This window comes from Hemiscyllium ocellatum, chromosome 23 (genome assembly GCF_020745735.1).
Source record: "Hemiscyllium ocellatum isolate sHemOce1 chromosome 23, sHemOce1.pat.X.cur, whole genome shotgun sequence".
In the NCBI taxonomy this organism is placed as follows: Eukaryota; Metazoa; Chordata; class Chondrichthyes; order Orectolobiformes; family Hemiscylliidae; genus Hemiscyllium; species Hemiscyllium ocellatum.
Genome location: NC_083423.1, coordinates 25,869,601 through 25,883,644, shown reverse-complemented (window position 1 = coordinate 25,883,644; position 14,044 = coordinate 25,869,601). Strand labels below are relative to the sequence as shown.

At 37.1% G+C, this 14,044-nt stretch overlaps 1 protein-coding gene across 1 annotated transcript in view; it reads right to left on the bottom strand.

The window, feature by feature from the left end:
• The window catches only part of reln (reelin), a 376,824-nt gene that overhangs the window by 171,212 nt on the left and 191,568 nt on the right, over positions 1 to 14,044 (bottom strand). The window lies entirely within an intron of this gene.

The window sequence follows — 14,044 nt, the reverse complement described above, 5'->3', positions numbered from 1 at the left end:
GATAGGTACAAACACATTGAGATTTGTGGAGGAGGCAGCCAAGGAGGATTCTCATGTGTATAAAATCATGAGGGGCATGGATAGGATAAATAGACAGGGTCTTTTCCCTGGGGTAGACAGGTCCAGAACTAGAGGGCATAGGTTTAGGGTGAGAGGGGAAAAATTTAAAAGGGACCAAAGAGGCAAGTTATTTATACAGAGGGTGGTGCATGTATGAAATGAGCTGCCAAAGGAAGTGGTGGAGGCTGCTACAATTATAACATTTAAAAGGCAACTGGATGGGTATATGAATAGGAAGGGTTTAGAGAAATATGGGCCAAAGTACTGGCAAATGGGACTAAATTTATTTAGGATATCTGGTCAGTAAGAATGAGTTGGACCGAAGGGTCTGTTTCTCTGCTGTACATCTCTATGACCTTTCCCATCGTGGACTGCAGGGAAATATCTCAGTAAGTTGCAGTCAGACCTGCCTTCTTTCTGAAAGATGGTCACAATTATAGTGTCTCTGAGATCTTGCACCATGATATCTTCTTTCCAGACACGAGGTGATGAGATCATAAACACATATTAGCAGTGCCTCTCTGCCATATTTTAGTACTTTCGAAGGGATTTTACCTGTGCTGGAGGCCAAATAAATATTGCCTCCCTCCTATTTAGTCCACAGTATGGTCATCAGTTTATCCATTGCTGTCACCCATCATACTTAGGCATAATCAAAATTCCTCTACTTTGTCTGCTGCCTCCTCCTAATTGCTAATATGTGTAATTAATGCACAGTCTGAATTTAGTAAGTGCTGTTTAGTCAAATGTGTTCATACCCACTTAGATAATAAACAGTGCAAACCTTACAAAGTATGGACCACTAATGAAGAATCATGTCATGTTTTAAACAACTGTCGACATATGGAGCAGCAGGGAGGACATATTATCACAGGAAAAGATAATTCTATCTCCATGATTAGCTCCATAAATCAACAATACTGTTCCTACCCAGTTCCACACCTGCCAAGATCAGCAAGCAACTGGGTTTCTTGGCAAACTTGCTGGTCATTGGTACTGCATGGCACCAATGATCTGCCACTCTACAGGAACTTTCTGCAGACAGCATGCTGAATTTCATGTTGTTTTCAATTTAATAAGAAATGTATTTATTTCATATGTGACTAATTCATACCAAGTCGTCAATTTTTATTGGGCAATACTGTTAAATCAAATTTTTCTACAATCATACTTACAACATAAGCTATAGAAATATTAAGTTAATTTAGACTCAGAAAATAGAAAGCAGAAATATCAATATAGTGTTTTATCAAAAAAGAATTTAGAACAATGACAATTTGGGTTCAGAAACATGTAAATTAAATTTTTGAGTAAAACCAGAGATTGAAAAATAAGACCATCAGATACAGAAGCAGAATTAGGCCTTTTGGCCTATTGAGACTGCCATTTGGTCATGGCTGATATGTTTTTTAGCACCATTCTCCTGCCTTCTCCCTGTAACCTTTGATCCTCTTACTAACTAAGAAGCTATCTGTCTCTGTCTTTAACAAATTCAACAATTTGGCCTCCACAATGTTCTGTGGCAATACATTGCACAGATTCATCACTCTCTGGCTAAAGAAATCTCATCTCAGTTCGAAAGGATCATCCCTTTACTCTCAGGCTGTGATCATCCCTTTACTCTCAGTTTCTAGTCTCTCCTACCAGTGGAAAATCTCCACGTCCTCTCTATTCAGACCTCTCAGCATTCTAAAAAATTTAATCAGATTCACCCCCTCCCCACCCTGCCTGTCATCCTTCTTACTGCCATCAAGTACTAAACCACAGTCCTCAACTGCTCCTCATATGACAAGCTCTTCATTCCCCAGGATCATACTTGTAAACCTCCTCTGGACCCCATCTAATTCCAATATATCCTTCCTTAGATATAGGGCCCATAACTGTTCACAATATTCAAAATGCAGTCTACCCACATCCTTATACAGCCTCAACAGTACACATCTGCTCTTGTTTTCTAGCCCTCTTGAAATGAATGCTAACGTTTCATTTGCCTTCCTAACTGCCAATTGAATCTGCATATTAACCTTACGGAATCCTGAACTAGGACTCTCAAGTCCCTTTGTGCTTCAGATTTACAAAGTCTTTTCCCATCTATAAAACAGTCTACACCTCTATTCTTTCTATCAAAGTGCATAAGTGCAAACTTTCCCAGATTGTATTCCATTTGCCACTTCTTTGCTCACTCTCCTAACCTATCCAAGTCCTTTTGCAGCCTCTCCATAACCTCAACACTACCTGTCCCTCCACCTATCTTTGGGCCATTAGCAAACTTAACGACAATGCCCTCAGTTCCTTCATCCAGATCTTTGATGTATAACATGAATAATTGTTATCCCAAAACTGATTCCCGTGGAACTTAGTCACCATTTGCTACCCTGAAAAAGATCCCTTTATCCCTACACTCTGCCTTCTGCCAGTCAGCCAATTCTCTACCTATGCCAGTACTTTGTCCCTAACATCATGGGCTTTTATCTTATTTAGCAGCCTTCTTGTCAGAGGCCTTCTTAAAATCCAAACAGCTTATATCCATTGTCTGTCCTTTATGTAACTTACTCGTTAACTCCTCAAAGAATTCGAACAGATTTGTCAGGCATGACTTTCCCTTGCTGAAGCTGTACTGATTGTCTTATTTTATCTTGCACTTTCAAGTACTCCACAATCTCAACTTTAATCATGATCTCTAAAATTATACCAATGACTGAGGTCAGGCTAACTGGCCTATAATTTCTCATCTTATGTCCCCCTCTCTTCTTTAACAGAGGTGTTATATTAGCCTTTTTCCAGTACTCTGGGACCCTCCCTGACTTCAGTGGTTCCTGAAAGATCACCACCAACGTTTTCACAATCTCCTGAGCTTTTTCCTAAAGTGAATGTGCTCTTGTATTCAAAAATGACCCAAGCACTATACATTGAGTAAAATGGTTTTTGTAATACTACTGATGTCTTGAAGCTGCAAGGCTAGATTTCAAGTTTTATATAATGACAATAAAAGACAAAATGGACAGCTGGATTAGGGAAAGTTGGAGGGATTTGAAGGTAAGTAGTTGCAATGCAATGCAAGGCTTAGAAGAAGAACAGAATGTATACATATTGAAAACATTGTAAACTAAAGGGAACAAGTTGTATGTGGCTTGTAAGGTAGCTTTTGGATTGCTGTGTACATCACTTAAAAGAGACAAAAATACAAAACCAACAGTAGATGTTGTAGATCTGAAACCAACATAAACAGAAGTTGCTGGAGAAACTCAACAGGACTGGCAGCATATGTGAAGAGAGACCAGAGTTAATGGTTCAAGTCCAGTGATTCAAGAAGAATGGAAGAAGCTTTACTGGGCCCAAGATGTTAACTTTGTTTCTCTCTTCACAGTTGCTGCTAGTCCTGCTGAGTTTCTCCAGCATATTGTTTTCGATTGTAACTTACAAGAGACATTGTCGGAGAAAGATAGTTTCTATCCAGAAGTTTTATAAGAAATAGGTGAGAATATTGCCAATGGCCTGACTCCATTGTTTCATGATTTCAGAACTGTTTCTTTAGATTGAAAAATTGTCTATATTAGGCTGCTATTTAGGAAGGTGAGGAAGGGAATCCTGGCAATTACAGACCAATCAGCCTAACATTTGTTAATGGGAAATGACTACAGTCTCTAATTAAGGATAGACTAACTGGACATCTTGACAATTTTCAGCTGATCAGAGACAGACATCATTTGTAGAGGCAAGGTCATGCTTTATGAACGTGATTATATTTTTTGAAGCGAAAAATGAAGTCTGTAGATGGTATTGATATGGATGCCCAGAAAATATCCCTCATAAGAGACGGTTAGATAAATTGACACTCCCAAAGTTGAAAATAACTTATTGATCTGGTTAGGGAATTATTTATTGTATTTAATAATGGCTTAAATGATGAGATAGAGAGTCACATATCCATATTTGCTGATGGCATGGACATGAGTTGTACTTTAAGCAGCATAGATGGAAAAAAATTACAAAGAGATATTAATAGGTGGATAGATGGATAAAACCCTGACAAGTGAATTTCAATGTTGCCAATTGTGAGATTATCACAATTCTTCTTCAAAGAAGAATGGTGAAAAATTAGAAATAGTGGTGTCCCACTGAAACCAGCTCCTGATGGAAGAGAATACAGATAGGAAAAGGCAAAAAAAATTCACTTTGCTGATAAGCATGTCAACATTATCCTGCCTGTTGGTAATTTTCCCAGACGTAGGATCAGCGGCTAAAGACTGACCTGCCCTCAAGCAGTAGGTAGCCAAATGAAGATAATTAATTGCCTACTAAAGATATTTTCAGACGCCCACTGGAATTTTCCAGTTAATCTCTGAAGACTGAGCCAGTTTCTCAGAGACTGCCTTCCAAAGGCAGACGGGTGAGGGCCGCACTTCAGGTAGGTTTTATAGCACTTCCTCCCTTCCTGGCCTCAGCTGTGTCCAAAACACACCACTTGGAAAGGTTTTCACTGCACTGCGGCTTCTGGGCTGTTGAAGTTAGTTTTTAAATTTGAAAGTTCAAAATGTTAGAGAGGAGCAACTCAAAATGGGGGCACTCACTCTTTTCCAATCCTGAACTGCAACCTTTATCTCTATTTGAGCTGGAGCGCTCTCCACATTGGAGGCTACGCCTATATTGGTGAACCTCTAGCCACATATGGTCAATTCTGAGAAAACTACTGTTTCTCACATGGTGCAGGGTTACAACCTCATTTTAACCCAATGTCAGGGCTCCAATCCAAAAAATGAAATTCTGCCTTTGGGTTCCAGGTACATAAATTATTAAATTATCATAAACAGATACAAAAAATAATAAAAAAGGTTATTGGTAAGTTGACCTATATATCTAGAAGGCCAGACTACAAAGGAGTAGAGATAATTGTTGTATAATAGAATAAAGAGTTATATAAAACCCTGGTCAAATCATAGCTTGAGTACCGACAGATCCAGAAGTTTTAGTCAGCTTTCAGCAGTTGTTACTGGTGTCTCAGCAGGGTTTGAAGAGAGTGAATTGTAGACTCTCTTCATCTGAATTGTATTTTGATGTTCTTTCCTCCTGGACTGGAGAACTGCATGTGAAACAACCTGTTTTCTGAATTTACTTTTTTGCCATGGTTGTGTTTATGGGATGTTACGATACTGGAATAGTTCATTAGTAATAGTTACTATATCTATTATTCTGGTAAGCTTTCAAATAGAGTTAAGTTAATGCCAGTTCTTCCAAGAAACCAGGACAAAACACATCGCTTAAAGCCATAGCATTGTCACAATACCGGTCAGGAGTTATCTCCTTCTGTAAATGTCTGCACAAACAATGAGACTGATTAATTCTTATTTCTAAGTAATGTAATGGGACCTCCAGCAGCAAGTGGTTACCTTAATGGAAGGCACTGAGCAATGAGGCTGCACAGTTTACCAGGATCTCCACCAGCAGGTAGCAACAGTGAGGGAGGGCAGTTGGGGCAGTAAAATGGACTCTCATTAGAAAAAGGTGTCTGGTGAAAGGAGGGTTGATGCAAAGGTACAGCAGACAGACAAAATATTCCTCAGCTCAAAGGTGTGCAGGTTAGATGAATTCGCTATGCTAAATTGCCCATAGTATTAGGTGAATTAGTCAGGGGTAAATGTAGGAGCATGGGTCTGGGTGGGTTGTTCTTCGGAGGGTTAGTGTAGACTTGCTGGGCCGAAGGGTCTGTTTCCACACTGTAGGGAATCTAATCTCAATATAACCCACAGGCTTCATTCCATATAAATGTTGTAAATTGTTCCTTTTTATCCTTGATCTATCTTCTTATTGTAATGACCCAATGCCAGTGGAATAATGAATTCCACTTCATGATCTTTGGGTCTTCCAGGTGTTCAAATCTCATGTTACACTAAAACCTTTCAATTCCTTTCAATATCCCATAATGTTTCTTTATTTACCTCTGTATATAGGAAATGATCAAATACAGCTCCCTAGTGTAGTGCCTAAGACTTTTCTCTTTTCACATATTCTAGATTAGTATCTTCTCTCTTACTGATTCAGAAACATGTGATCAGTTACATCATCACAATTTCCATTAAAATTGTCAAAACACAAATTCTGCAAACAAAGGACAGTTTGGACCTCTCCTTTTCAAAAGGCAATTAATGACAGATAGTTTGAAATCTGAGACTGATAAGATTTTTGTTTACCAAAGGTATTAAGGAATATTGGGCAAAGTGAATAAATTGAACTAGGTCACAGATTGTGGATTTCCCTTGATCAGCTAAGTGGCCAACTTCTATTAAAATGCTTATGAGAGAAGATAGTGCCTTCATTATGCAGTCTGCCCAATTTTATGCAAATTGATAGAAGATCAGGTGCAGTATAACAGGTAAACAATTCTCTACACCAATTACGGAACATGCTATCCCAGGATGCAATGCTCTGTGGAATAAAACAGAAAACCAACCATTTGAAGTTAAACATTTGGATGTTTAATGTTTTGGCCACTTCACCTTTAAACTAACATCAGTAAGCTGAATTACAGAAACACTATTAACTTTGACTAGGCATTTTTCAACATGTTTGCCATAATCTATATTGGCATTTTAAGAACCTGGATGTGGCTAATTACATTTCTGATTAATAAATTATTATGTCAATACAGATATCGACATGAAATTTGAGCGGATTTTTAATTTTGCTCTATGTTGATAAAATGATAAGATGGAAATCAATTTTAACACTTTGTAATCCTTATAAGAGTGTTACTTTCTTGGTTACTGAACAATGTGAAACACTTACACAAGTACATTTACCTGTACAGCAAAACAAAATGTTTTCTGCTAAAATTAGCACATGGGGCTCAAACTATGTTGTTCGAGTCACACTTGTCAGCAATTTCTGTTGAACATACCACTGTGATTAATGAGGAGAGATTTAGAGTCAAATTGGTCTTCACTGGAAAAACAATTGATCGGATATGAAAATGAACAACATTCAAGTGAGATTACAGATCAGGGAATCTTGTTTAATGCTGAATAAGCAAGAAACCTTTTCACACTGCTATGACATAGGGATAGCGCCAAATGCTTTACTATCAGTGGATTCGCAAAACAGTGAATTGAAAACATTTAAAGACCTTCAAAATTGTTTAATTTTTCTAACCAGGTTTTACAAATAACAGATCTTGGTCACCAAGTTTATAACTTAAACAAAAATTAATCATTTATTATTAATAATGTAACTTTAGCAGAACACAAATAAATAAGGCAATCTAATTACTGTGTACAATTTAAACTCAAACTTTTTTGAGCATAAACTCCCACTCATACTGACATAGTTAAGGTATTCTTTTTAAATGACAGGTTCACTATTTGCTGAATTGATAACCATTTCAAAAATGATTATCAGGCCTTTGTAAAGTCCTTGAGCAATGGATAGAATTACAGGTATGTGAACTGAATATCTTGTTTGAATTCCAAAGTCACCAGTTAATCCAAATAATTAAAGCAGTGCTTTGGAGACTTCCACTTACTTCTTACAGACTGACTGAGATTCTTTTCTTATTTAACAAGTTGATAACTGAGAAATTAGTGAGTGTAAAACCTAATAATAAGTCTGGACATTTCCTTGACAAAACTGCCTTCTGCCCAAAGTCAGCACCAGTTCACTCTTTGTTTTCTCTTTCTTTATCAATGTTCTCTTTGATTGGCTGGCCAGCACCGGTCCTCCGTTGATTGACCAGTTCAACATCCAATCAGCTGCCAGTCCTGAGCATAGCAACATTTCTATGCCGAATCATCTCCAGATTCCTTCAAGTTGTAACTAACCTGGATTATTTTCCAAGGCCAGTTCCCAACAGCTAACATCTATTTTTTTTTTCTCCTCTTTTTAAAACAAGTTGTTTTGCAAAGTTCAATTCCCAATGTCTCCTCTCAGCTCCAAACCAAAAATGAGAAAAATAAAAGAGAAAAATAGTGATGGTTTTAACATGCCTCCACACTCAAAAGAATGAAATGTCACTTCAAAAATATGTTTCATGACAAAGTTTGTGACATTTAAATGACAAACAACACAAAAATCTCATGACCATGCAATTATTCTTCCGACTTTAATCACTTACATTTTTCAACATTTTACAATTAGAATAAAGCACCAGCAATTACATTTTCTTTCCCTGTAACATATACAATTTTTACATCAAAAGATTGCAACAACAAATTCCAACAGAACAATCTCAAAGTTTTAGTCTAAAATATTTCAAAGTTAACAGATTATGATCAGTGAAAACAAAGTTTAGTAGATCCCCATGTCAAACATAAACCTCAAGGTGTCAAAGTGCTGCCAACCCAGCCAATACCTCCTTTTCTACAGTGGAATATCTTTTCTGATGTTGATCCAACTCCTTAGAAAAATAACCCCCTGGCCTTTCCATTCTGGCTTTGTCATCCTGTAAGTAAACTACTCCAATCCTAAAATTGCTGGCATTCACTACTAGTTTAAATGTTTTCTGAAAGTTATATGTGGTCAGTACAGGTTCACTTATTAAGATTACTTTCAGCCTTGCAAGGATGCCTGGCATTCTGTTGACCATTCCCTTCGTCTGTTTTCACAGCAGATTGATTAAGATCATGGCTGATACAAACTTCTGATAAAATCTGGACATTAACAAAAATCTCATGATATCTCATTTTGTTTTACGAGGCAGAAGTCAATCTAAGCTCCCACTTTTGCTGTTCTGGGCGACACTTATTCTTGCTATACGATGTATCCTAAATATATTTTACTTTTGCAAATACACTTTTTGCTATATTTAACACCAACTTGGCTGACTGTAATTGTTTAAACAAGTTTTCTACATGTTTCTTCTGTGTGTTGCTATATACAATAACAATAGAATTAGGTACATCAGTTATAATTCTGTTAATTAATCATTGAAATGTGGTTGGGCTATTATTAAATCCAAATGGCATAACCTAACAATGGTATTGTCCACTGGGCATGACAAAAGCCCAAATTTCCTTAGACCTTATTGTCTACAGTAGCTCCAGTGTCATTTTAACAAACCAATTTTACGTAAGAATAACACACCACCAAACCTCATCAATGCAATCTTCTAGTCTGGAAATAGAACATGAATCCGTCTTTGTGACTTCATTCACTTTCCTCTAGCCTACACATAATCTGATCGAATCATCTAGTTTAGGGACCAATACTAATGGAGAACTCCAATAACTCTGGCTTGGCTTAATCAATTGACTCTCCAACATATTCTTCAACTTTTTTTGTTACTTGGACCTGTTTCACTGGGTTTAACTGATGTGGGTTTTGTTTTATCTGGTCCACATTTTCTGCAACCAATCATGTTTGGCTAATGTAGTATATCCAAGCGTATCTTTGCAAACTCAGGGTCTAGTTGTACGGTTGTTGTGCCCTTATCTCGGCTCCAGATGACCTGGATTCTACTCCCACCTGCTCCAGAACTGTGCTATAACATCTCTGAATGGGTTGATTAAAAACACCGATCTTTGAAAACATCTCTGTACCACCTGAGCAATCTCACTATATCTCATTGTTGATTTCTCCAAATATGAAAACAACATCTAAAATATCTACTATCTCCAAATTTCTTAATCTATTAGCAGGAAATTTGCTTGTTCATTTCTCCTTTGCTTTCACCCTTCTTTTCTTTATTTTCCTCTAGTCGATTTACCCACTTGACTTACCTGTACTTTCTAATCACCTTTTCTGCAGTAAAACTGTTTGAACATATTCACATGATATAATTGACTCTTTTTCCTATGAAGATTAATTTTTGTGACCTCACAATTTATCTCTGATCCGTTATAGTGGTCCTCTTATTTCATTGCCATAAACTAAGTCAAATGGACTAAAGCCAATGGAATCATTTGGAGATTCTTTGGTTACAAACCTAATCTTTTGTCCCAATTCTTTGGATCCTCATAACAATTGGCTTTGATCATGGTTTTGAGAGTGTCGTGATATTTCTCCAAAGCACCTTGTGTTCGTGGATGGTACACAGTTGCTTTTACTTGTTAATCCTCAAACTAATGATGATATTCTGAAAGAATATAATGATCCTTGATTCGTTGATTCTTGATCAGTCTGTACTTCCATTGGTAGACCGTAACAGGTGAAAAATTGTGTTAATTATTCCACTACTGCCTTAGCTCTGATTGTCCTAAACGAAATAGCCTCTGAAAATTGAGTGGATATACCTGTGACTGTAAGGATATATTAATTTCCATTTTGTCTTAGGTAATGGTCCTACACAATCCACTAGTACGCAACTGAATAGTTCCTCAAAAATTGTATAGGAATCTAGGCTGCTGCTTTGATTAATGTTGAGGTTTACTAACAATTTGACAAGTATGGCATGATTTCTAAAACTGCACAACATCTTTATGCAAGTTTGGCCAGGTAAAATACCTGTGTATGGACACCTGAGTTTTTCAGATCCCCATATGTCCTGCTATGGGAACCTCATGTGCTACTTGCAACAGCTCCTTACGATGCATTAGTCAAACTAGTTGTTTTACAAATTTGCTTTTTTACTTTAACAGCATTTACAGGAAAATAATTGATTTAAAACAGAAAACCAAGATGGCCGTACACTGAGCTTAAAGGAGTTTAATTTAGGGATTTTAAGAGGAAATGAGATTGTGCTAGACTATAAAATCTATCCTTTAAAATACCTTTTCTAATTTTGCTAGAAAACCAGACATATGTACATGTAGCAGGTAAGAACAGGGAGGGCATAAAGGGTTTCTTTTCCATTGTCAGCTGTCTCCCTATTAACACTAAATCATCTCATGCAAGTGCACTTCAACATAAAAAGATATCTCAATTAAAATTCAAGGAAATTGTCCTAACTTGCTAAAACACCACAATACAGTGTGTGTTCTATTTATTATCCTATATTGTTGTTTTATGTTTCTAATCATTTAAAGGAGACAGCCATCATAACATAAAATGACTTGAAAAACAATATTACAACTAATCCCAAATTCATTAAGTTGCCAAATAGTTATTCAGGGGTTAACTGCAAATCAGCATAGAGACCTGAACTAAATGATAGCATCATGCACAGAGTGTGCTTTATTTAGCTGGCATTGTTGTCACCAGGACAGGTGGCACACACCATAAAAATAGTGCACTTGGCAAAGTCCTTGGGCACAGCACAGCTGGGGAACAGTTATAAAACCTGGTACAGCTGCCATTCTAGTCACAATGGGCACTGTGGACAAAGCTCAAACAGTGGAGATACTTGGCAAAGGCAGAAAACTGGCCCAGCAGGCAGCTATTGCCTGCAAAGATCCCGGTCTCGTTTGTCAACTCGAGGTTGTTCCAACTCGTCAATAACAAGTATGCATAATTAGAGAGCAAAATTGGCCAAAAGAAAATGGAGTTCAGTACCTGGACTTTTTATTTATTTTATAAACTCAAAGTGAATACTTCTGGCATCTGTGCAATTTTGAAAGTTTGAAAGGATTAGAGCAGCTGAATACAGTTAGGCTTTGAAAAATTATTTGTACAAGTTCAATGAAATAAAATCCTGCAACCTTGACTGCAGTCTGTGACAGATGACTTTTAGTTTCACTTTAACTATACTGATTGAAATTTGTGAGAAAAAAAACTGTAATGCTATTTAATATCTGATAGGTTTTGATTATTAAAATAAAATTGAACAAGCAATAACTGTCAAAAGGTTTCTGTTTCTTTTTAATTTGCAGGAACAAAAATTGCTGAAGTTTGCCAAAGGATTTAGTTTTGCCTCTTCCCCAGATTTCACATTTCCCCTCTGTGTGACACTTTACTCTGTAACCATGTGAAAACTGAGAACCCAAGAGTTCAGACAAAAAAAATTGCAATTCTTGTTTTACAACAGACACATAAACTGGTCAGAGCCTCTAGTTTATTTGAAATGCACTTTGATTCCATCTGTTTTAAAAGTCTTTTTGTATTGCTGATGTAGTTATCTGATAGGTATATTGATCATATATTAACATAGTCAAATATAGCTTTCAGATTTCTGTTATCTTCACCTGAGGATTTTTGAATGATTATTCTGATGACATATTTCATCGCAGTGTGACACTATCTACCAACCCAATCAAGTGAGGCAGACTCAGTAGGACTGATCTTCCCAACTTCATTCCTCAAAAAAAAATTAAATCATAGTCAAATGTTACTTTACCTGATCTTATTCCTCATGGTGCAAAGTATGAGCTGATGTTCAGTTGTATAGAATTCTGAAAATTTCTATGAATTTTGTTGAGATCTCAAAGTTTTAACTTACTGTGTGATCAAATTCAAGGGTGTTTTCATGTATTGGCATTTATGTACAATAAGTAATAATCATCATGCCAATAAAATATATTACTTAGAGATAATTGTGTAGAAATCACACATTTCATGTAAATGTATGGTTCTTGGAGAAACTTTGAAAAATCTCACTACTGCCAAGTTACTGAATTAGATGTTACAGTCTGAGCAGCAGTAAGAAGAGATCTGTACATTCAGGGAAGACACAGTTGCTATCCATTTCAAATTGGGAAATTATCGAAATTGATATACTGAATTTGCAAAGAAAATGGCACAGTTGAATAAATTACCCTGAAGCTTTTGGTGTGGTGTAGGTAATAGTGTAATCAATTTCATTGTATCTCCCTGGAAAATCTGCACACCCACTAATGATGGATGACAAACAAATGGGGTCCAACACTTTTTAATCATAACCACCTTTTCTTATTATTTTCTGACAGCATATGCATGTGATGATTCTGTTGTTAGCATTTATAGCTCCTCTGAACACATCTTTTATTCAATACCTATTGCAAATGCACTTCTGCTTTCCACCATTGGTCCTTTTGTAATTTAGTTTTTCCTTCCAGCCTAAACTGACCTTTTTGTTCTTGCCCAACCATTTATCCTTTCCTCTGTACTTCCTTATAATCCACTACATCTTTGCCATTACCTCACCAAATTAAAACTTTCAAGATGGCACTGCTAGAAGCTCTTATTGAATGATGAAGCTAATATCAAGATATTAACTGAGGGCCCTCTGAGAGACAACTAAACTAGTTGGCTTCACCTTGGTTCAGTTACGGCTGGTGTCCACTTGGAGTAAGTCTATTCAGAAAGTCTGCAGAGGAATAGTGAATTAACAGCACAGCTATTTGCACACTAAAATCACCAATACTGATGGTTAGATCCTAATTAAGACCATAAGACACAGGAGCAGAAATTAGGCCATTCAGCCCATCAAGTTTACCCTGCCATTCAATCATCGCTGATAAGTTTCTCAACACCATTCTTCCACTTTCTCCCCGTAACCCTTGATCCCCTTGACAGTCAAAAACCTATCTATCTCTGTCTTAAATATACTCAACGACCTGGCCTCCACAACCTTCTGTGGCAGTGATTTCCATGGATTCAACACACTGGCTGAAGTCGTTTCTCCTTATCTCCATTCTGAAAAGTCTTCCTTTTACTCTATAGCTATGCCCTTGGGTCCTAGTCTCTCTTACCAATGGAAATATCTTCCCAACATCCACTGTGTCCAGTATTCTGTATGTTTAAATGAGATCTCCCCTCATCCTTCTAAACTCTATCGAGGATAGACCCAGAGACCTCAGATATTCCTCATATGTTAAGTTTTTCATTCGTGCGACCATTCTTGTGAACATGCTACAGGGCCAGTACATCTTTCCTGTGATATGGGGCCCCAAACTGTACACAACACTCCAAATGTGGTCTGACCAGAGGTTTATACAGCCTCAGAAGTACATCCTTGCTCACAAAATAAGTGGCAACATTGCATTTGCCTTCATAATTACAGATTCAATCTGCAAGTTTACCTTCAGAGAATCTGGACTAGAACTCTGAAGTCTCTTTGCACTTCAGCCTTCTGAATTTTCTCCCCATTTAGAAAATAGCCCATGCTTCTATTCTTCATACCAAAGTGCATGACCTCACACTC